At 36.7% G+C, this 23,942-nt stretch overlaps 1 protein-coding gene and 2 pseudogenes across 1 annotated transcript in view; 2 read left to right on the top strand and 1 right to left on the bottom strand.

The window, feature by feature from the left end:
• DPYD (dihydropyrimidine dehydrogenase) overlaps positions 1-23,942 on the bottom strand; it is an 886,622-nt gene that overhangs the window by 791,393 nt on the left and 71,287 nt on the right. The window lies entirely within an intron of this gene.
• Positions 9,667-10,130, top strand: LOC133041154 (small ribosomal subunit protein uS10-like; annotated as a pseudogene).
• Positions 19,262-20,618, top strand: LOC133040230 (eukaryotic initiation factor 4A-II-like; annotated as a pseudogene).

Genomic DNA, 23,942 nt, shown 5'->3' with positions numbered 1-23,942 from the left:
TTCAATGGAGTCCACCTTTTTAAAAAGTCAGTAATTTCTTTTTTCACGTAACATGAATATGTAGATCTCCTACCAGATCAATAAACATGTTTCTAAAATTCCAAAAACTACATCATATTTCATAATTTTAATAATTTTATTAATAAGAGAAATGTAACTTTTATCCTGGTATCTTATTGCTACAAATATATACCACTGTAAAAGAGTGATGATGGCAATTTTTCTTATTGTGGGATAAATGTCTTCATAATGGAAATGTTAGGACTTATTTTCATTTTAATATACATAACTAGATTTTTCACCAAAATTTGTACCAATTCACAACTCACTGGCAGTATATGAAAGTGTGTCATTACCTGAAACTTTGTTAATGCTGGATATTATTAATTTCCTGTATGTTTCCCAACTTGAGACTGGAAATCATTTCACATTTACCTGACACATGAGCATCTTTTCATGTGTTTACTTGTTGTTTATATGTTCTTTTGTAGATATTACCTATTCATATCCTTTGACATTTTTCTTCAACACTTATGTTATAAACATATTCCCAGATAATTGCTTATCTTTGATTGTTTAGGATACATTTTTCCACACAATCATTCTCTGTTATTTGTTGCTTGTTTTTCAAGTAATATTAAAAATAATGACAAAAAATGAAGATATCTATAAGATGAAGCTAAAATGGATTTTTAGAAAAAATTTTATAGCATTAAAGAAATAACATGGGAAACAATCATAACCATTGATAATTATAAAGTATTTAAAACAATTCATAACAGAGAAGAAAAAAGAGAATCCCTCCCCACTGTCTGATGAAATGGGAATAAATTTTTGAAGCCCAACACTGCAATATTTTGGCTGGATCTGCTTTGGGTCAGAAGGAAGCATGGAAGAAGAAAATAGGCTTGTTATTTATGTTTAAACCATAACAATTATATATTCAAAAAACATCTAAGTAACTAGTTGGGAGTAGAGATTAGCCAAATACTGTATTTTTCTTGAATGAAAGCATGAACATCACTAATTTCCTTATTTTCCCATGTTTACCACTTCACCCTTTTATTTATGATGATATGTTCATTTTCCAAACATTAAAGATAAAATAATCAGTTAAGAAAATTTCAGAAGACTATTTGAATTTTCTCCTTTTATTTTTCTATTATTATTTTAAAATATTGTATTAATTAGAAAAAATAAATGGGGTTGTGTGTACAATGATGCCAAATCCATGAAAGGTAAGAAGATTCATATGCATCTGGGCTATGCCACTCTGAATGTTCCAGGAGTTATAGCCTCATTCTCAGTTTATACTTTGCCTCCAAAACTTTGCTTCTTTTCCTTGACTGGCTTAAGCAGTAAAACAGCTATTAATAGTTTTAGTCATTCAAAAGCTTGAAGGAGCAATAGCATATTTTTTGATAATTTTTAATGAAATAGATAAGAATGTGTATAGCCAGCTTTCTCTGGTGCTCTTCACTGGAGACAAGTGTTGGTTCAAGAATTTTTCTTCATGAAGGAAAAATGCTGCTCTATCAGAGGTTAAAAACTGAAATAAGGTAAATCGACTTGAATTCACTATTCACTCTAATGTGAACATTTGCAAATTTGGCTTATTTAAACACTCTTACAAGTTTGGACATGATTCATTTAAAAAAATTATAAGGAAAACAATATATATTTATGGTACATAACCAAAGTACTGCAATGAAAATGAAATTTGAAAACTGAATGAAGAGTGTTGCTTATGTAGATTGCAAGGCTCAGATAATTTACATGTGATGAAAATTACAGTATCAGTTTTCAAATTAATGGCATTATCAATCATCACATTTCCCTGAATCAGTCCTTTTATGAGATTATCATAGAGACAAGAGAAGATGGACCAAAAGATTAGTGACCCTTTTATCCCTTTCATCTCATCACAAGCCACAAGTGGCTTAACTTGTCATCAGAAAATACACTTATCAAAATTTCCATCAGCACAGTCTGGAAATATTGCACTGCGAGGCCTCTTTGACTTGATTCTGGATCTCTCTTATTAGTGATTATCTGGATGTACCTAACAAGCAATGAAGAAAAGAAAGTGATGGCATCTCTCCCCACAGAACTGTCTGAAATTGCCAATGCTGAGAATGTTGAAAAAGAATAATAATCATCACAATGCTGAAATGAATGTGTGATATAAGTACCTCTTAATTACACTAACTTCCCAACACTGATAAGATCACTGAAACAGCATTCTACTGGTTACCCAAAAGGAATAGCTGGGGAAAAAACAAATTTGTTCCTTGGAATAAGCAATTCAAATATTTTAATGTCAAAATGAACAAATCTTAAAGCAACGTGACATGCTATATATTTTACTTTTTATTTGTTTGCTGTTACTTTTATTAAAACTAGAATGTAATTTCCACAAGAAAAGGAATTTTCCTATATTTTGTTCTCTGCTGTGTTCTTGGGGCATTAAACAGTACCTGACCATAACAGGCACTCAATGAATGAATTAAAAATCACATTATATGTAGAATTTTAGATTTGCATAAGTATTCAAATTAAACAAAAGAAAGACTTCATAGATTTTTTTCCTGGGCTAAAGGGCCAGACCTTCTCTAGTATGCAGTAGCTCCTTTGATGAGCACTACTTTATTGACACAGTTCTTAAAAACTGGGGAAGATGATAAGCATATCTCAATTTCATTTGTAATGACTATTAGTAATACATACTTTAGTGTATTATTTAAATATTATAAAGCAATATTTTGCAGGCTTCCCTGGTGGCTCAGATAGTAAAGAATCTGCCTGCAATGAGGGAGACCTGGGTTTGATCCCTGGGTTGGGAAGATACCCTGGAGGAGGGCGTGGAAATCCACTCCAGTATTCTTGCCTGGAAAATCCCCAAGGACAGAGGAGCCTGGTGGGCTACAGTTCATGGGGTCGCAGAGAGTCAGAAACAACTGAGTAACCAAGTATTAGTCTGAGGGACTAATATTTCTATTAAGCATATTTAATACTTAAAATTGATGAACTGAGTAGTAGCTATCATGCCATCCTTCTTAGAATAATTAAGTATTGGCTGCTATTAGGCAGCCATGAGGCGCAGGAGCGGCAGGAGGAGAGAGGGGATACCCCACTTCTAAGGTCAGGAGCAGCAGCCGAGAGGAAATACCCCACGTCCAAGGTCAGGAGCAGCAGCTGCGCTTTGCTGGAGCAGCTGTGAAGAGATACCCCACGTCCAAGGTAAGAGAAACCCGAGCAAGACAGCAGGCATTGAGAGAGGGCATCAAACAGCAGACAGACTGAAGTCACAATCACAGAAAACTAGCCAATCTGATCACATGGACCACAGCCTTATCTAACTCAATGAAATTAAGCCATGTCATGTGGGGCCACCCAACACGGACAGGTCATGGTGGAGAGGTCTGACAGAATGTGGTCCACTGGAGAAGGGAACGGCAAACCACTTCAATATTCTTGTCTTGAGAACCCCATGAACAGTATGAAAAGGCAAAAAGATAGGACACTGAAAGATGAACTCCCCAAGTGGGTAGGTGGCCAATATGCTACTGGAGATCAGTAGAGAAATAACTCCAGAAAGAATGAAGGGATGGAGCCAAAGCAAAAACAACACCCAGTTGTGGATGTGACTGGTGATAGAAGTAAGGTCCAATGCTACAAAGAGCAATATTGCATAGGAACCTGGAATGTTAGGTCCATGAATCAAGGCAAATTGGAAGTGGTCAAACAGGAGATGGCAAGAGTGAATGTCAACATTCTAAAAATCAGCAAACTAAACTGGATTGGAATAGGTGAATTTAACTCAGATGACCATTATATCTACCACATTGGGCAGGAATCCCTTAGAAGAAAGGGAGTAGCTATCATAGTCAACAAGAGAGTCTGAAATGCAGTACTTGGATGCAATCTTAAAAATGACAGAATGATCTATGTTGGTTTCCAGGCAAACGATTGATATCACGGTAATCCAAGTCTATGCCACAACCAGTTAATGCTGAAGAAGCTGAAGTTGAACGGTTCTGTGAAGACCTACAAGACCTTCTAGAACTAGCACCCAAAAAAGATGTCCTTTTTATTATAGGGTACTGGAATGCAAAAGTAGGAAGGCAAGAAACACCTAGAGTAACAGGCAAATTTGGCCTTGGAGTACAGAATGAAGCAGGGCAAAGGCTAATAGAGTTTTGCCAGGAGAATGCACTGGTCATAGAAAACACCCTCTTCCAACAACACAAGAAAAGACTCTACACATGGATATCACTAGATGGCCAACACTGAAATCAGATTGATTATATACTTTGCAGCCAAAGATGGAGAAGTTCTATCCAGTCAGTAAAAACAAAAACAGGAGCTGACTGTGGTTCAGACCATGAACTCCTTATTGCCAAATTCAGACTTAAATTGAAGTAGGAAAACCACTAGACCGTATAGGTATGAACTAAATCAAATCCCTTATGACTATACATTGGAGTGAGAAACAGATTTAAGGGACTAGATCTGATAGACAGAATGCCTGATGAACTATGGACAGAGGTTCATGACATTGCACAGGAGACAGTGATCAAGACCATCCCCAAGAAAAAGAAATGCAAAAAAATCAAAATGAGGCCTTACAAATAGCTTGAAAAAGAAGAGAAGCGAAAAGCAAAGGAGAAAAGGAAAGATATTTCCATTTGAATGTAGAGTTCCAAAGAATAGCAAGGAGAGATAAGAAAGATTTAGTCAGCAGTCAATGCAAAGAAATAGAGGAAAACAATAGAATGAGAAAGACTAGAGATCCCTTCAAGAAAATTAGAGATACCAAGGGAACATTTCATGCAAAGATGGGCTCAATAAAGGACAGAAATGGTAGGGACCTAACAGAAGCAGAAGATATTAAGAAGAGGTGGCAAGAATACACAGAAGAACTATACAAAAAAGATCTTCATTACCCAGATAATCATGATGGTGTGATCACTCACCTAGAGCCAGACATCCTAGAATATGAAGTCAAGTGGGCCTTAGGAAGCGTCACTATGAACAAAGCTACTAGAGGTGATGGAATTCGAGTTAAGCTCTTTCAAATCCTAAAAGATGATGCTGTGAAAGTGCTGCACTCCATATGCCAGCAAATTTGGGAAAGCTAGCAGTGACCACAGGACTGGAAAAGGTCAGTTTTCATTCCAATCCCAAAGAAAGGCAATGACAAAGAATGCTCAAACTACCGCACAATTGCACTCATCTCACACGCTAGTAAAGCAATGCTCAAAATTCTCCAAGCCAGGCTTCAGCAATATGTGAACCGTGAACTTCCAGATGTTCAAGCTGGATTTAGAAAAGGCAGAGGAAACAGAGATCAAATTGCCAACATTCGCTGGATCATCGAAAAAGCAAGAGAGTTCCAGAAAAACATCTATTTCTGCTTTATTGACTATACCAAAGCCTTTGACTGTGTGGATCACAATAAACTGTAAAATTCTGAAAGAGATGAGAATATCAGACCACATGACATGCCTCTTGAGAAACATGTATGCAGGTCAGGAAGCAACAGTTAGAACTGGACATGGAACAACAGACTGGTTCCAAATAGGAAAAGGAGTACATCAAGGCTGTATATTGTCACCCTGATTATTTAACTTATATGCAGAGTACATCATGAGAAATGCTCGGCTGGAAGAAGCACAAGCTGGAATCAAGATTGCTGGGAGAAATAATAACCTCAGATATGCAAATGACACCACCCTTGTGGCAGAAAGCCAAGAAGAACAAAAGAGCCTCCTGATGAAAGTAAAAGAGGAGAGTGAAAAAGTTGGCTTAAAGCTCAACATTCAGAAAACTAAGATCATGGCATTCGGTCCCATCACTTCATGGCAAACAGATGGGGAAACAGTGGAAACAGTGGCTGACTATATTTTTCTGGGCTCCAAAACCACTGCAGATGGTGATTGCAGCCATGAAATTAAAAGACGCTTACTCCTTGGAAGGAAAGTTATGGCCAACCTAGATAGCATATGAAAAAGCAGAGACATTACTTTGTCAACAAAGGTCTGTCTAGTCGAGGTTATGGTTTTTCCAGTGCTCATGTATGGATGTGAGAGTTGGACTATAAAGAAAGCTGAGCACCGAAGAATTGATGCTTTTGAACTGTGGTGTTGGAGAAGACTCTTGAGAGTCCCTTGGACTGCAAGGAGATCCAACTAGTCCATTTGAAAAGACCCTGATGCTGGGAAAGATTGAGGACAGGAGGAGAAGGGGATGACAGAGGATGAGATGGTTGAATGGCATCACCGACTCATTGGACATGGGTTTGGGTGAATTCCAGGAGTTGGTGATGGACAGGGAGGCTTGGCGTGCTGCAGTTCATGGGGTCGCAGAGTCAGATACAACTGAGGGACTGAACTGAACTGAACTGAATCAATAGAATAACAAGTATAATAAAATTCTCAGTGACTATATTAAAATTGCAAAATATGAAAAAATTACTTTAGAACTTAACTTTCAAATGGACATTTTTAAGGAAAATCTAATGCTGCAATTCAAATGATTTCCTCTCTCACTATTATTTATTTCTATTAGAAGACATCTATATATTTAAATTGTCAAATTATCTTAACACTTCAGTTAAACATTATACACATATTACATACATATATATTACATACATACACTTATACATGTCCTACAATTCATATAAGAAATTACTTGGTGTAATTCTCCACTAAATGATGTCATTAATACCTTTTGCTGATTTCATGGAATTATAATTATCATAATTATCATGCTGGTCATTAGTACTGTCTTAAGTAGCTTATATGTTACTAGTTCTACAAAGATCTGCCCAATATTCTATTAACATTCATTGACAGACTGCTGCTGAAACCACTGAACTGGAGAGATCCTTGAAAATGCAATAAATGTTTGCTGAATTGAAACTACTGACTATTGGTAGTTATAAAGTAAAAATCTATATTGTTTAAACAATTTCCAAAAAAAACAAAACTCACAGCCTCTCAAGGAATTAAAATCTTCACTCTTAGGATATTCTTTAGTTCTAATCTGAAGCCCTTATAGTTGCCATCCTCTTGTTCTGTACTCAGTGGAAATGTTCAATAAATATTTGTTAAACTCTATCCTCTTGTTCTGCACTCACTAAAGATGGAAAACAGTTAGTCATCTTTCTTTTGTAAGAACCCTTCACTCAAAGACTGTTATTAACTCCATACTCTTACAGTCTCAAGTTGGAACAATCCAATTCTTTAGGCTTGCTTCATCATTCTGATTTGTTTTCAACTCTCAATTTATACACATGCTTATCTCAGGAATCCACTTTAGTTCTCAACTTTCCTTCTTAGCAGTGGGGCTCAAAACTGGACAACCTGTTCTATGCATTTAACCAATTTTGAACATAATCAACAAAATATTGCTTTAGAGCTTCTTACTATAGCAATAACTCCCTCTCAAACAGCCTGATTTAGATGCTTTTAGGAACTAAAGTGATACTTTGACCCACTAGAACTTACAGACTTAGTGGCAGAAGCTCTTTTCCCTCATAGTAAGTAATATGTTTTCCTTTAGTATATTCTGTAGAGTTGGATAATAATTTTCCTCAGCACAAGCTGATTACATGTAAACTGAATAAAATTTTAAGACAACAAAACAAAGTAAAAAGTGACACCCATGTGCCATTACATGGTGGATTTGAATAATTCCATCCTCTTTCCCAAATTCATTATTCGTGGAAGTTTCTGACAATCCCCAGTGAACAATACATCTGCTGCATGAGAACTTTTATTTCCTCAGCTAAGTTGGAACTGGAAACTTGATTTTTTTAAACACTTATCATAGCATATAATCAGGCTTACCTTGGTTAGTTATTAATTAGATTAAATTATATCCACACTTCTCTCCTTAAAAAGTCAAATGTTCACTACTGAGTGAGCAATACTCTGAAACAGACACTTCATAATATTTCCATATATAAATCATTTATATGTATTTTATTGGTATAGATTTATTAGAAATAAATTGATAATTCTTTTCGAGTATATCCTGTATGTTCTAGCTCTCTGGCTTTGTAAAAATTACATTTTAATAGAGAGAGAAATGACATAAATATATACTCAAAATATCTATTTAAAATATGGTAAATTACACACTTCAAATGTCAACATTTAATACTGTTAGCCTCATATACTGTTAAAACACTTTAGGGAAAGACAGGATGGTAATGTGATAGTGAGGGAAATGGACCTAGGAAAAACAGAATAGCCAGGGACAGCCTAGTTTCTAAGGTCATGATACAGGAAAAAGGAATTGCAAAAATTCTGAGATGGCTATGAACTTGACTAATTCCAAATAAAAGAAAGTGTTCTTTTACATTTGATATCATGCTTAACGGTAGAGGTTACAACAGGAGAGGCGGACAGGGCTCAGATCATAAAAAAACTTGCTAAACTACGGTAAGGAGTTTGTAATTTACTGGAATTACAACATGAACACAGGAAAACACTTAATTCAGCATCACTGTTTAAAAAGCGTAAGAAAATCATCATATAATACTTTGTCCTCTTTAATTATTTTTGTTTAGTAATTTTTTAACTTCTTAAAATATTAATTCATCATGTGCTTCTAGAATACACATATTCATCAGGAAATACAGATTTCTAAAATACTACACAAGAGATAAATCACCTTTTAGCTTGTAGAATTAAATAAGATGACTAAATAGGGAGGGATGAATGAATATCCTAGTCATCACTTTTAGTTAGCCACTCTCAGATCTAACTCGCACCACTCATATATCACTAAGAATCAGTGTTATATTTCCAACTTATTAATTGAAATTCAGAAATGGGCTAAGTCATACAATCAAAAGGGTGGAGTACAAGGAAGTGCACTCATATTCTCCTGTGAGAACACCAAAATCACAACTATTTGCTGAAGAAACACCAACAGGAGGACCTTGGAACCCACAAAAAAAAGATACTCCACATAAAAAAACAAAGAAGAAGCCACAATAAGATGACACAAGGAGCACAATCAAGTTAAAATAAAATCCCATACCCACCAGGGGGCGACCCACAAACTGGAGAACAATAATACCAAAGAATTTCTCTCAATATTGTAAGATTCTCGGCCCCAAAACAGTAGAATGGGAAAGACTAGAGATCTCTTCAAGAAAACTAGAGATACCAAGGAAACATTTCATGCAAAGATGGGCACAATATAGGACAGAAATGGTATGGACCTAACAGAAGCAGAAGATATTAAGAAGAGGTCACAAGGATACACAGAAGAACTATATAAAAAAGACCTTAATGACCCAGGTAACTATGATGCTGTGTCATTCACCTAGAGCCAGATGTCCTGGAGTCTGAGGTCAAGTGGACCTTAGGCAGTATCATTACGAGCAAAGCTAGAGGAGGTGATGGAATTCCAGTTGAGCTATTTCAAATCCAAAAAAGATGAGGCTGTGAAAGTCCTGCACTCAATATACCTAATTACATAAACTCAATAGATTTGTTATGAGTGTAATTACATATATCTAATTACATAAACTTTAGAATTTTTAAGACAGTCTTTTGTATCCTGTAAATGTGAATTTTGATGTAATAACTGCTAATAAAAGTATACTGAAACAGTAAAAAAAAAAAATTGCTCTTTGAGGAAGACATGGTCGCCACTGCACCGAAGCTCCCCGAGGCCCGCTCCTGCTCCCAACTCACCGCTGTTCGCTCTCGTGCACAAACACGTTGGTCAGGAAGCTGCGTTGCAGCCACGGCCTTTAATGACACCAGTAAGCCTCCCATGGAGCCAGAGGTGGCCATTCACTGGATTAGGATCACCCTCACCAGCCGCAACGCGAAGACTCTGGAGAAGGTGTATGCTGACCTGATCAGAGGCACGAAGGAAAAAATCTCAAAGTGAAAGGACAAGTTCGGATGCCTACCAAGACTCTGAGAACAACTACAAGGAAAACTCCTTGTGGTGAAGGTTCTAAGACTTGGGCTCAGTTCCAAATGAGGATCCACAAGTGACTCATTGACCTGCACAGCCCTTCTGAAATTGTCAAGAAGATCACTCCCATCAGTACTGAGCCAGGAGTCAAGGTGGGAGTCACCACTGCCGATGCCTAAATCAACCTTTTTAATAAATTGATAATCATTTGTTTAAAAAAATTACATAAGTGCATAATTACATATGCACTCAATAGCAAATCTGGAAAACTCAGCAGTGGCCACAGGACTGGAAAAGGTCAGTTTTCATTCCAATCCCAAAAAAAGGCAATGACAAAGAATGCTCAAGCTACCGCACAACTGCACTCATCTCACACCCTAGTAAAGTAATGCTCAAAATTCTCCAAGCCAGGCTTCAACAGTACGTGAACCAAGAACTTCCAGATGTTCAAGCTGGATTTAGAAAAGGCAGAAGAACGAGAGATCAAATTGCTAACATCCGTTGGTCCATTGAAAAAGCAAGAGAATTCCAGAAAAACATCTACTTCTACTTTATTGACTACACCAAATCTTTTGACTGTGTGGATCAAAACAAACTGTGGAAAATTCTGAAAGAGATGGGAATACCAGACCACTTGACCCATCTCCTGAGAAATCTGTATGCAGGTCAAGAAGCAACAGTTAGAACTGGACATGGAACAACAGACTGGTTCCAAATTGGGAAAGGAGTACGTCAAAGTTGTATACTGTCACCCTGCTTATTTAACTTATATGCAGAGTACATCATATGAAACGCCAGGCTGGATGAAGCACAAGCTGGAATCAAGATTGCTGGGAGAAATATCAATAACCTCAGATATGAATATGACAGCACCCTTATGGCAGAAAGTGAAGAGGAACCAAAGAGCCTCTTGATGAAAGTGAAAGAGAAGAATGAAAAAGTCGGCTTCAAACTCAACATTCAAAAAACGAAAATCATGGATCCAGTCCCATCACTTCATGGCAAATAGATGGAGAAACAATGGAAACAGTGAGAGACTTTATTTTCTTGGGTTCCAGAATCACTGCAGATGGTGACTGCAGGCATGAAGTTAAAAGACACTTGCTCCTTGGAATAAAACCTATGAACAACCTAGACAACATATTAAAAAGCAGAGAAATTACCTTGATGACGAAGGTCCGCCTAGTCAAAGCTATAGTTTTTCCAGTGGTCATGTATGGATGTGAGAGTTGGACTATAAAGAAAGCTGAGCGCCAAACAATTGATGCTTTTGAACTGCAGTGTTGGAGAAAACTCTTGAGAGTCCCTTGGACTGCAAGGAGATCCAACCAGTCCATTCTAAAGGAGATCAGATCTGGGTATTCACTGGAAGGACTGATGTTGAAGCTGAAACTCCAATACTTTGGCCACCTGATGCAAAGAGCTGACTCATTAGAAAAGACCCTGATGCTGGAAAAGACTGAAGGCAGGAGAAGGAGATGACAGAGGACGAGATGGTTGCATGGCATCACTGACTAAACATGTATGATTTTGAGCAAGCTCCAGGGGACGGTAAAGGAAGTAAAGCCTGGTGTGCTGCAGTTCATGAGGTCCACGGGGTTGCAAAGGGTTGGACATGACTGAGCAAATGAACAACAAATACTCCCATATTTCGTAAAAATCTACAAGTATAACTAAGACTGAAACAACACACCAAAATATTTGTGAACTTATTTGTGAGGGTTAAGATTTCAAGTGATCCCATTTTTCTGTGTTCTATGTATTTCCTAAAATTCTCTACATTATCAAAAATTCTTTAATAGCTAACTCTTACTGAGTTTTTGTTCTGTACCAGACATTGTTTTAAGTTCTTTTTGTCTTAATTTTTTAAAACCCTATCATCTCCCTCTAAAAGAGCCATTACTAAATTTGTTTTCTCAGATTGGGGAAGTGTTGTAAAGGGGTTAAATAACTTGCCTAAAGTTTCCTAGGTAGTAACTGATAGGACTCATTTCTGAACTTTACAAGTATGGTATCAGGACCTGAACTACACACTAAACATTCCACAAATAGGAATAGAATTATCTTCTATAATTCTCAAAGCATTATAACAGTTATATTAAAACTTAAAAGGAACAAACTTGATGAATATAAAGACTGCCATGTTTGCATTTATCATCAAGCTCAGTTCTATCTCCATGCATATTTACAGGAAAAAAAATATGGACAAATATTCTGTAGAAATGTTTGAAAAAGCTTTTCTTAAAGACAGGAGTCTCCTCCAAACTTTTAATTTTGTGACTTTCCTTTAACAACAACAAACCACGTGTTCTTGTTGTCCTCAGGAGCACTAAGAAATTTCCTGCCTGAGAAGTAAATGACTGAGGGGAAAAATTACAGACCATTATGGCATGCTAATAATCCAAATTAGATAAACAAACACAAGCAATGGAAAGGAAGAAAGAGCAAATGCATTCAGCAGAGAATGGTGATAAAGTGTAATGGACAGCTCATTCTCCACAGCTAAAATTGCACAAGCTGAGCTGTCTAAGGGAAATGAGTCATCTAATTTTCAAGTTATAAGGGAATCTTACAGAATATTCTGAGTTTGAAAAGCTAACACTGCAGACAAATGAAATAGGACTCCAAATATCAGATTAAAATCACACACGATTACAACTGATATAGAATATTTTCCTCTCTTACAAATGGTTAAATGCATGGTAAATTTCCAGTTTTCTGTGTTATTTAAATTCCAAAGTAGGTATTAATTAATGAAGTAAATTAAGGTTAACTAAAATTTTAGTTACGAAAATGAAGTTTAAAACTCTCTATTATGACATTATTCACTTCTACAGTGCTTCTTCTTCAAGCTGGGCTTCAGCAATACGTGAACCATGAACTTCCAGATGTTTAAGCTGGTTTTAGAAAGGGCAGAGGAACGAGCAATCAAAATGCCAACATCCGCTGGATCATCGAAAAAGCAAGAGAGTTCCAGAAAAACGTCTATTTCTGCTTTATTGACTATGCCAAAGCCTTTGACTGTGTGGGTCATATTAAACTGTGGAAAATTCTGAAAGAGATGGGAATACCAGACCACCTGCCTCTTAAGAAATCTGTTTGCAGGTCAGGAAGCAACAGTTAGAACTGGACATGAACAACAGACTTGTTCCAAATAGGAAAGGAAGTACGTCAAGGGTGTATATTGTCATCCTGCTTATTTAACTTATATGCAGAGTACATCATGAGAAACTCTGGGCTGGAGGAAGCAGAGCTGGAATCAAGATTGCCGGGAAAATATGAATAACCTCAGATATGCAGAAGACACCACTCTTATGGCAAAAAGTGAAGAAGAACTAATGAGCTTCTTGATGAAATTGAAAGAGGAGAGTGAAAAAGTTGGCTTAAAGTTCAACATTCAGAAAACTAAGATCATGGCATCCGGTCCCATCACTTCATGGCAAATAGATGGAGAAACAGTGGCCGACTATTTTTCTGGGCTCCAAAATCACTGCAGATGGTGATTGCAGCCATGAAGTTAAAAGATGCTTACTCCTTGAAAGGCAAGTAAGTTATGGCCAACCTAGACAGCGTATTGAAAAGCAGAGACAATTCTTCATCAACAAAGGTCCATCTAATCAAGGCTGTGGTTTTTCCAGTGGTCATGTATGGCTGTGAGAGTTGGGCTATAAAGAAAGCTGAGCGCTGAAGAATTGATACTTTTGAACTGTGGTGTTGGAGAAGACTCTTGAGAGTCCCTTGGACTACAAGGAGATCCAACCAGTCCATCCTAAAGGAAATCAGTCCTGAATATTCATTGGAATGACTGATGCTGAAGCTGAAACTCCAATACTTTGGCCACCTGATGTGAAGAACTGACTCATTGGAAAAGACCCTGATGCTGGGAAAGATTGAGGGCAGGTGGAGAGGCAGACGACAGAGGATGAGATGGTTGGATGGCATCACCGACTCAATGGATATGGGTTTGGTTGAACTCTGGCAGTTGGCGATGGATAGGGAGGCCTGGCGTGCTGCAGTTCATGGGGCCACAAAGAGTCGGACACGACTAAGCAACTGAACTGAAACTGAACTGAAGGATCAAATTAAGAACTAAACTATCTCCTAGCTTCTTAAAATTAATAATTCTCACATTAAAAATTAGTGCTCTATTTTCATTTTCTTTCTGTTTTCTTTCTGTTTTCACTAAGTAGTATTATGACTTACATGGTGCTTGCTATGTGCAATAGGGTGTCACATTTGCTAACAATATTATTATTACATGTGATTAGTATTATCAATATTAGTATAAATTAACATCATTCTCATTTTATAGATGAAGAAACTGAGCACCAAACAGTAGCAATAACCTCCCTAATATCAGGGAGCTGGCAATTTTCTTTTTTTTTTTTACAGAGCTAGTAATTTTCTAAACTCAGTTTCCCCATCTTTAAAGTAGAACACAATATACTAAATGCAATGCATTATAATAATTCTTATTCTTTATTAATATTATCCAAATTGTAAAAGTAGAGTTATAGCCAATGAGCACTGAGCATCTGCATTTTCTAAAAGGTAACCTTCATTTTGAAATTGCTATGTAGAACGGCAACTTTCTATTCATCTTACCGAAATTCAATGGATCTGATGCTCACACAGCAACCTTCTGATTATTGTTTGACTTTCAGTGGAGTTCCTTTCTCAGTGGTGATGACATCTCAGATTAAATCAAGAACATAATTTTGATGATGATTTAATACCCCATGTAGCTCAAACACAAGCAGAAAATAATAATAATCAGTGTTCTAATACATGGAAGAGTTACTTTCCTTGTTATAAATTAATAAACTGGTACACAGAAAGTTAGCAAGAACCAGTCCCATATATTTCCCAATAGCTTAGGCTTATTAGTGAGATCGAACTGTCCATCAGTACCCACATCCCACAGTGCATTCTTTCTATCTTGACATCACCTACAGGCATATGTCTCCCTAAACCCATTAATCCCATTCTGGATTAATGATTCCATAGAAGCACCTTCTAGCACTTGAGCATCTGTCTATCATGTTATTTCTCTTATATTACAGTTCTTTATTAATGGGTTTCTCTCTCTCACTTGACCAAGTATTTCTCTCTGTTTAAAAGTTCATGTATAACCCAGTGTTTGGTCAATAGTAGGTGCTCAATATCCACTTACTGGATTAATTAATGATTGATTTGTATTTAATTCAACTCTTCAGGAACTTCTATGCTATTAGTTCAGTCCTGTGAAGTCTTCACAACTTTAGACTCAATAAAATCCTTGGGTATTGTCATACTTAAGTTTCTGAACTAGGTGAATCACTGTGAAAAGAATAATTAAGATTCTCCTGCCAAATGCCGGCACATCTGATGAGCAGTAACCTTTATAAAATTTCTGAGTACAATTTCAAGGCTCATTTTTTTCCTAAGTATAAGACATACTACACCACACCTAGCCTAGAATCTAAACTAGAATACTGAGTAAAAATGCTTAATAAATGTACTAAACTGTATAAATAAATTAACAGCCATCACTTATTTAACATTTAATTTTTCTTTCAAAATATAATATACACAGTCTTCAATTATCTTCAGAATACAATTATATTAGAAGGTGGACATAAAGGATGTCATCAGATACTAACAAAGCATCAGAAAACACGTGAGTCACATGACTCATATAAAATTGAGTAATTAGCGTGAATAGTCTATTTCCATTTTCCAACAAAGATTTGCTTTATGAAACTGTCTTCAAAATACAAGTTATAAGAACAAACCAGGCCACATGGAAGCAAACGTCTTATCCTCACACACACAAAAAATGTGTAAGCATAAAAGAATAGCAGGAAATAATAAAGTTGGGAAAACATTCTTAATCACAATTTTTGGTTCTGGGAAAACATTCTAGAGGAAAGAATAAATTGATGAGAAAATTAATCTGATTCAAGAAGAAATTTGGAGGACTAGAATCAACTTTAAGAGAAATCAGATACAAGAACAAATCATTAAAAATATGTACACAAAAATCTTTAATAAACAGCTGGAAAGTTCCTTTTAGAAAATACAGAAGAAAAATCTAAATGTGTAAAATATGTTAAGCTGGGAGCTGAAGATCCAAGATAGTTTCAGTCTTTAGAAGACACATCAAAACATAGTCAGTTTCATATAGCTGCAATGAAACAGCCTTCAAAATACATCAGAAGAATTAAGAACTTCAGATAACAGTAAACAGTGCATTAGATAAAAATTTCAATCTTCAGGGAAGCAGAAAACTGCTTTCACAAGAAGCCAGAGAATGGAAAAGGGAAGGGAACAAACTTATTAAACAAAATAAAACATTAGAAAACTCTAGAGTGTGTATGAAATGATTTTTAAAAGATAAAGAAGGATCAAGTCTTGGGTTGATCTAGCTAAAAATAAGGGCCTAGGCTTCTGCTCTTGGAGAAGATAACATAGATAGGAACTGAATATAAAGAATGCATTAGATCCAAAGTGTCCATGAACAGATGAATGAATAAATAAGATGTGATACACACACACACAAACACACACACACACAGAGGACAATTACTCAACCATAAAAAGAAGGAAATTTTTCCAATTTTGACAACATGAATGGCCCTGAAGAATATTATGCTTAGTGAAGTAAGTCAGACAAAAGAGGACAAATTATGTGTGTTTTCATTTATATGTGGAGTCTAAAAAATAAAACAAATGAACAAATAAAACAGAAACAGATTCATGGACACAGAGAAAACACTAGTGGTTTCTGAAGGGATAGGGATTAAGGTGTACAGCAGAGGGGATATAGTCAATATTTTCAATAACTTTGAATTGAGCATAACCTATAAAAATATCAAATTACTATGTTGTACATTTGAAAATAACACAAAAATTTAACTCATCTATACTTCAATTAAAATTAATGCATTAGAAAATTGAGCCCTCTTAGAAGATGAATTAAAAGTCATTTTGAAGAAATTAATTGATGCAGTTATGTTACTTCTCTAACAACTCAATAAAAATAAATAAATGCTACCAAGCTAACTGATGGAGAAGGAAATGGCATCCTGCTCCAGTATTCTTGCCTGGAGAATCCCGTGGCCAGAGGGGCCTGGTGGGCTGCTGTCCATGAGGTCACACAGAGTCAGACACAACTGAAGTGACTTAGCACGCATGCATGCACTGGAGAAGGAAATGGCAACCCACTCCAGTGTTCTTGCTGGAGAATCCCAGGGACGGGGGAGCCTGGTGGGCTGCCGTCTGTGGGATCGCCCAGAGTTGGACACGACTGACGTGACTTAGCAGCAGCAGCAACAGCAAGCTAACTGAAGGAGATAAGAAAACTTACGTATTTAAATGTTATATCAAAACTTTCCAAATTGGCAAAGTTTCATTTCAGTCAGAAACACACACATACACACACTGAAAGGGAGATGGAAGCTTCAAGTTTTCCTGAACTGAATTTTTAAAAACGCACTTTCACAAAGTATCCAGTTTAGAGTGAATTTATTCCATAAAGATAGAGGGCAATCTTCCCAACAGAGATGAAAAGATCAGCTACACATTTAAAGAGACAGACATATATAAAATTATTGCCAAAGTCTTTTAGAAAAAATTTCAAAAAAATCATTGGCTACTATAAAAGGCAGCTTATTCTCCATCACAAAAACTCAGATAAAAGATCTACTAGCTGAGGAAAAACCCTGATAACCTAAGAAAACAAAATCCCTACACATTGGACAAATATAAGAAATCAAATATCTGAAAAGCATACTGTTGTTCAGTTGCTCAGTCGTGTCCAACGCTTTGCAACCACAAGAACTGTACTACGCCAGGCTTTCTGGTCTTTCACTATCTCCCAGAGTTTGCGCAAACTCATGTCCATTGGGTCAGCTATGCCATCCAACCATCGCATCCACTGCCACTCTATTCTCCTGCTGTCCTCAATCTTTCCCAGCATCAGGGTCTCTTCCAATGAATAAACTCTTCGTGTGAGGTGGCCAAAGTAATGGAGCTTCGGCTTCAGCATCAGTCCTTCCAATAAATATGCAGAGTTGATTTCCTTTAGGATTTCCTGGTTTGATCTCCTTATAGACCAAGGGATACTAAAGAGTCTTCTCCAGAACCACAATTTCAAAGCACCAATTCTTTGGCACTCAGCCTTCTTTATGGTCCAACTCTCATATTCATACACGCTTACTGGAAAAACCATAGCTTTGACTATACTAACATCCTCAATACTCCAAGTTGGGCTCTTAACAGAGACCAAAGAGGACTACCTGGAAATGCTCTAGATAAACAGATCTCTGAGGAAGGAGGAGATCAAGTTGTGATGTTGTGCAGATGCAGTTTAAACTCCAGAACAGACCAGATGCCACCTGCCCCAGCCCAGAATTAGAGCCACATGAACAGTCCATCCATCAAGCCAACTCCCTTCTGACAGAGCAGGTCCTGCATAAGTGAAACTGACCTTGCACTGGCAGGTGTTTTGGACCCTCTTTGGGCTCAACTCTCCCATTTGACTTGGAGTTGCTAGTCTAGACTCAGGTGGTCTATTTGTCAAAGGTCAGGGGTGCTCAGGGACAGGATTGAGAAGAGGAACTCTTGACCTCCTCCAGTTCTGTAAGGTGAAAATGAACTTCCTGAAGCAGCCAGTCCCCTGAAGAAATTCCCTCACTCAGTACATCCTCCCCTGACAACAAAAACAGTCTCTATGCCAAGCACTGAATTTTATCTTCTAATCACATAGCTTGAAAAATAGATGTGAATCCATTTCCTAGTTCATCTGATGTTCCCATGAGCTCTTTCTGAGGATCCAGAAGATAGCAAGATGCTTTTCTTCTCCCTTTACTGAAGGAATTCTGATTTTTTCTTTCAATTTTTTACAATTAAAAGATTATATGACTCAAATGAAAGTTTCATAGGATTATGCTGCTGCTGCTGCTGCTGCTAAGTCACTCCAGTCGTGTCCGACTCTGTGGGACCTCATAGACGGCAGCCCAAGAGGCTCTCCCATCCCCGGGGTTCTCCAGGCAAGAACACTGGAGTGGGTTGCCATTTCCTTCTCCAGTGCACAAAAGTGAAAAGTGAAAGTAAAGTTGCTCAGGTGTGTCTGACTCTAAGTGACCCCATAGACTGCAGCCTACCAGGCTCCTCCATCCATGGGATTTTCCAGGCAAGAGTACTGGAGTGGGCTGCCATTGTCTTCTCCATCATAGGATTATAATCCATAGGAAAATGTTCTATAACTATGTATAATTTAAATATGAATAAGTAGCTTTTCAGTCAGGCACTGAGTGGTTCTTCGGACATGTCTGGTGGCTCCGCAGATTATAACAGAGAACATGGCAGCCCAGAGGGAATGGACCCCGATGGTGTCATCGAGAGCAACTGGAATGAGATTGTTGATAACTTTGATGATATGAACTTAAAGGAGTCTCTTCTTCGGGGCATCTACGCTTATGGTTTTGAGAAGCCATCAGCTATTCAGCAGAGAGCTATTATTCCATGTATTAAAGGGGATGATGTGATTGCTCAAGCTCAGTCAGGTACTGGCAAGACAGCCACATTTGCTATTTCCATCCTGCAACAGTTGGAGATTGAGTTCAAGGAGACCCAAGCACCAGTGTTGGCCCCCACCAGAGAACTAGCTCAACAGATCCAAAAGGTAATTCTGGCACTTGGAGATTATACGGGAGCAACTTGTCATGCCTGCATTGGTGGAACAAACGTTCGAAATGAAATGCAAAAACTGCAGGCTGAAGCACCACATACTGTTGTTGGAACACCAGGGAGAGTGTTTGATATGTTAAACAGAAGATATACTCTCCAAAATGGATCAAAATGTTCGTTTTGGATGAAGCAGATGAAATGCTGAGCCAAGGGTTTAAGGATCAAATCTATGAGATTTTCCAAAAATTAAATACTAGTATTCAGGTGGTGTTGCTTTCTGCCACAATGCCCACGGATGTGTTGGAAGTGACCAAAAAATTCATGAGAGATCCAATTTGAATTTTGGTGAAAAAGGAAGAATTGACCCTTGAAGGAATCAAACAGTTTTATATTAATGTTGAAAGAGAGGAATGGAAGTTGGATACACTTTGTGACTTGTACGAGACACTGACAATTACACAGGCTGTTATTTTTCTCAATACAAGGCGCAAGGTGGACTGGCTCACAGAGAAAATGCATGCCAGGGACTTCACGGTTTCTGCCCTGCATGGTGACATGGACCAGAAAGAAAGAAATGTTATCATGAGGGAATTTCGATCAGGGTCAAGCCGTGTTCTGATCACTACTGACTTGTTGGCTCATGGAATTGATGTGCAACAACTGTCATTGGTTATAAACTATGATCTACCTACCAATCGTGAAAACTATATTCACAGAATTGGCAGAGAGGGTCGATTTGGGAGGAAAGGTGTGGCTATAAACTTTGTTACTGAAGAAAACAAGAGGATTCTTCCTGACATTGAGACTTTCTACAATACTACAGTGGGGGAAATGCCAATGAATGTGGCCGACCTTATTTAATTCCTGGGATAAGAAAGTTTTGAATGCAGTGCTCGCTGTTGCTGAATAGGCGATCACAACGTACATTGTGCTTCTTTCTTTGGGAATATTTGAATCTTGTCTCAATGCTCATAATGGATCAGAAATACAGATTTTGATAGCAAAGCAACATTAGTCATGAGCTCTTGTGAGGAAAGTCATTGGCTTTATCCTCTTTAGAGTTAGACTATTGGGGTGGGTATAAAAGATGGGATCTGTAAAATCTTTCTTTCTTAGAAATTTATTTCCTAGTTCTGTAGAAATGGTTGTATTAGATGTTCTCTATCATTTAATAATATACTTGTGGACTAAAAGATATAAGTGCTGTATAAAATCAGCCAATTATGTTAAACTAGCATATCTGCCTTTATTGTGTTTGTCATTAGCCTGAATAGAAAGGCCTTTAAAATTGATTTTGTTTTTTAGCATTTGAATGCATTTTGTTTGGTATTATATTTATTCAATAAAGTATTTAATTAGTGCTAAGTGTGAACTGGACTCTGTTGCTAAGCCCCAGCAAACAATCATCCTAGGTAGGGTAAAATCCCCAGTAAAATGGCCATATTGCACATGTCTTAATGAAGTTTGAATGTTAAATAAATTGTATATTCACTTTAAAAAAATAATAATAAATGTGAATAAGTAAACTGACTTCCTTTTATTCAATTTGTAGGTACTGTAATTACAGTATTTTTGTTTTTAAATCCACTGAAATAATCCAGAAACACAGCAAGTAGTTTTGTCTTTGTTCAATAATAAATGTGATTTGTCCCTTTTTTGTGGCTATTACCTAAGTGATTATGGAAACCTGATAGAATTATAATTCTGAGGATAAGGTTTTATATACAAAGTTTATTGAAAAGTGACTTTCATGGATACATTGCTTGTTTTCTTCTGTCTCTAGATGGTATAAAGGCAGTACTTCTGTTTTGCTGTTTTACAAGTCTTCCCTAACTTAACTGTAGTAAGAGTTTTACCAGGAATATCCTGCGATAGAAACATTTGAAACTCAAACTTAAATCTGTAACCAGTTATCAAATTTAATGTACTGGTGAAACTAGCAAGGTTATTAAAATAAACCTGGTTTAAAAAACCCAAACTACCTAAAAATCTAGGCTTTAGCAAAGAAAAACAGGCATTACTATCTAGCACTTCAACTAAGAATTATCAAATCTACAGTACTGTCAAAACAACTTTAATACTAGTCATAATATATGCTTAATGAATATATACATGAAATCTTTAATGCCAAATGCAGAATGTACGTGACAAATATTATGTGACAGTAGTTCTTAATTTTGAATCAAAATACATGCTGTATGTTCTGCAAATGCATAATGATCTATAGTTAGTTTGAAATTATTTCTGTTTTTTAATTTTTACTGGACTTTTTTCACTTATGTTTATATTACCATGGTGTAATTTTTAATCATAGTCCCCCTTTTGGATGATTTACTTCTCTGATTTTGAAAATATCAAACAATTTATTTTTTGTTTTCTGTATTTTATTCTTCAGCTTGAAATCTGCTTGCCTATTACCCAGATGACCCTAAGCATTACTCTTTCTAAATGAAAAAATTAAAGGTTAAAAGAAAATGCTCTCTACTGGAATTCTGTATGGTCTAGCAACATTATCCACTGCCCTTTTAAACACAGAGCAGTAACAAGGATTCCTTCCCTTTCTATCTCCTTACTAATCTATGCAAAACCTTTCTTTCACTGTATATTGACTCACTGGTAAACAGAAAGATAGAAATGACAAAGATTTCTTCCATTATTAAAACAAAAATTCATAACAATCTTTTTTTTTTCAATCTTTCTCTGGTAGATTAAATAAGATACCTTAGATTCTCATAGTTATGAAAAACAATAGAAATTCTAAATTTTAAAATATTTATAGCTAGAAAACAATTACAGGTTCTAGCATCCTTGTGTGCTAAGTCACTTCAGTCATGTCTGACTCTTGGCAACCCAGTAGACTGTAGCCTGCCAGGTTCCTCTGTCCGTGGGCTTCTCCAGGCAAGAAGACTAGAGTGGGCTGCCATGCCCTCCTCCAGGAAATCTTCCCCACAGGAACTGAACCCGCATCTCCTGCACTGCAGGCAGATTCTTTACCACTGGGCCACCGGGGAACCGCTCTAGCATTCTTACTACTAGTCAATTATTGACTTTTAAAATTAGAACAGTGTCAGTATAAATACAGTTATTAAAGTACCCTTTTTTCCAATAAATGGTTTTTTCCTACCAAATTATTGCAGAAGACAGAGGTAAATATAGCTTAGCAAATGTACTAAAATGCAGAAAACAGATAAATGATTCTCAACGCAAATCATAGAAGCATTTAACAAATTTATCATCTATAATCATTTGTATTCACCAATAATAGACAAAGTTTTTTGACATTGAATTATAATTAAATCCAAACATACTATTTAGGAGAAACCAAACCAAACAAGCCAGAAAAAAATTTTAAAAAAAAAAGAAAGAAAACTTTTTAAAGGTACAACCATGGACAAAAATATATTAAGTAAGCAAATAAAAATAAAACAGCTACAATAATATACTAACAATTACAGTAACAGATAGAGTAAAACACAAAGCAAAACTTTTAAACTTAGTTTCAACACATGATAAAATATATGGCTGCCTAATTTAAATGCTACCCCTTCAGAGGTCACCCAACCTAAATTCCCTGTCATTTTAGTCATTTCCTCTCATTTCCAATGTCATTTTAGTCATTTTGATAGTTTACAGTGAACAGTGTCGGATTCTTGATCTCTGAAGATGATTCAGCTTCAGGACCAGGGACCAGCCTTGATCACTTAAGAGCTTTTGTGTAGCAGAGTTTTATTAAAATATGAAAGGGACAGAGAATGCTTCTGACATAGACATCAGAAGAGGGACAGAGAGTGCCCCCTTGGTGGTCTAACCAAAGGAGTTACATACTTTTTAAATTAGTTATTACAATAAGTCAAAAGAATGTCTCAAAGTTATAAAAATCTTACCAGACCCACACCCACAATTTACATTTTAAGGTAACAGGATTAGAATTTAACAACAGAAAGATCTTGCCAGACCCACTCCCATAATATACATTCTAAAATATCAGGATTAGTCAGGAGGTTTTCAGGAAGAAGCAACGGTTCTCAAGTGGGACACATTGCTGTTATATAATCCCTCGTACAGAGTTTAACTGAGTTGTTTGTTGTGTAATCATCAGTTTCAGGCTTAAAGTAAAAAACAATTTTATGTGACTAAGACTAAGGAATGTAGAGGGAAAAAAAAATATGTTGTCCTTTCCTCCACCTTGAGAATTCCAAATCCCTATCTCCTCCTTAGAAAAGGTTAGTTTTCATTCCAATCCCAAAGAAAGGCAATGACAAAGAATGCTCAAACTACCACACAATTGCACTCATCTCACATGCTAGTAAAGTAATGCT

Source organism: Dama dama, chromosome 20 (genome assembly GCF_033118175.1).
Source record: "Dama dama isolate Ldn47 chromosome 20, ASM3311817v1, whole genome shotgun sequence".
NCBI lineage: Eukaryota > Metazoa > Chordata > Mammalia > Artiodactyla > Cervidae > Dama > Dama dama.
Note: the sequence above shows the minus strand (reverse complement) of the source record. Positions and strands in the feature narration are given on the sequence as shown.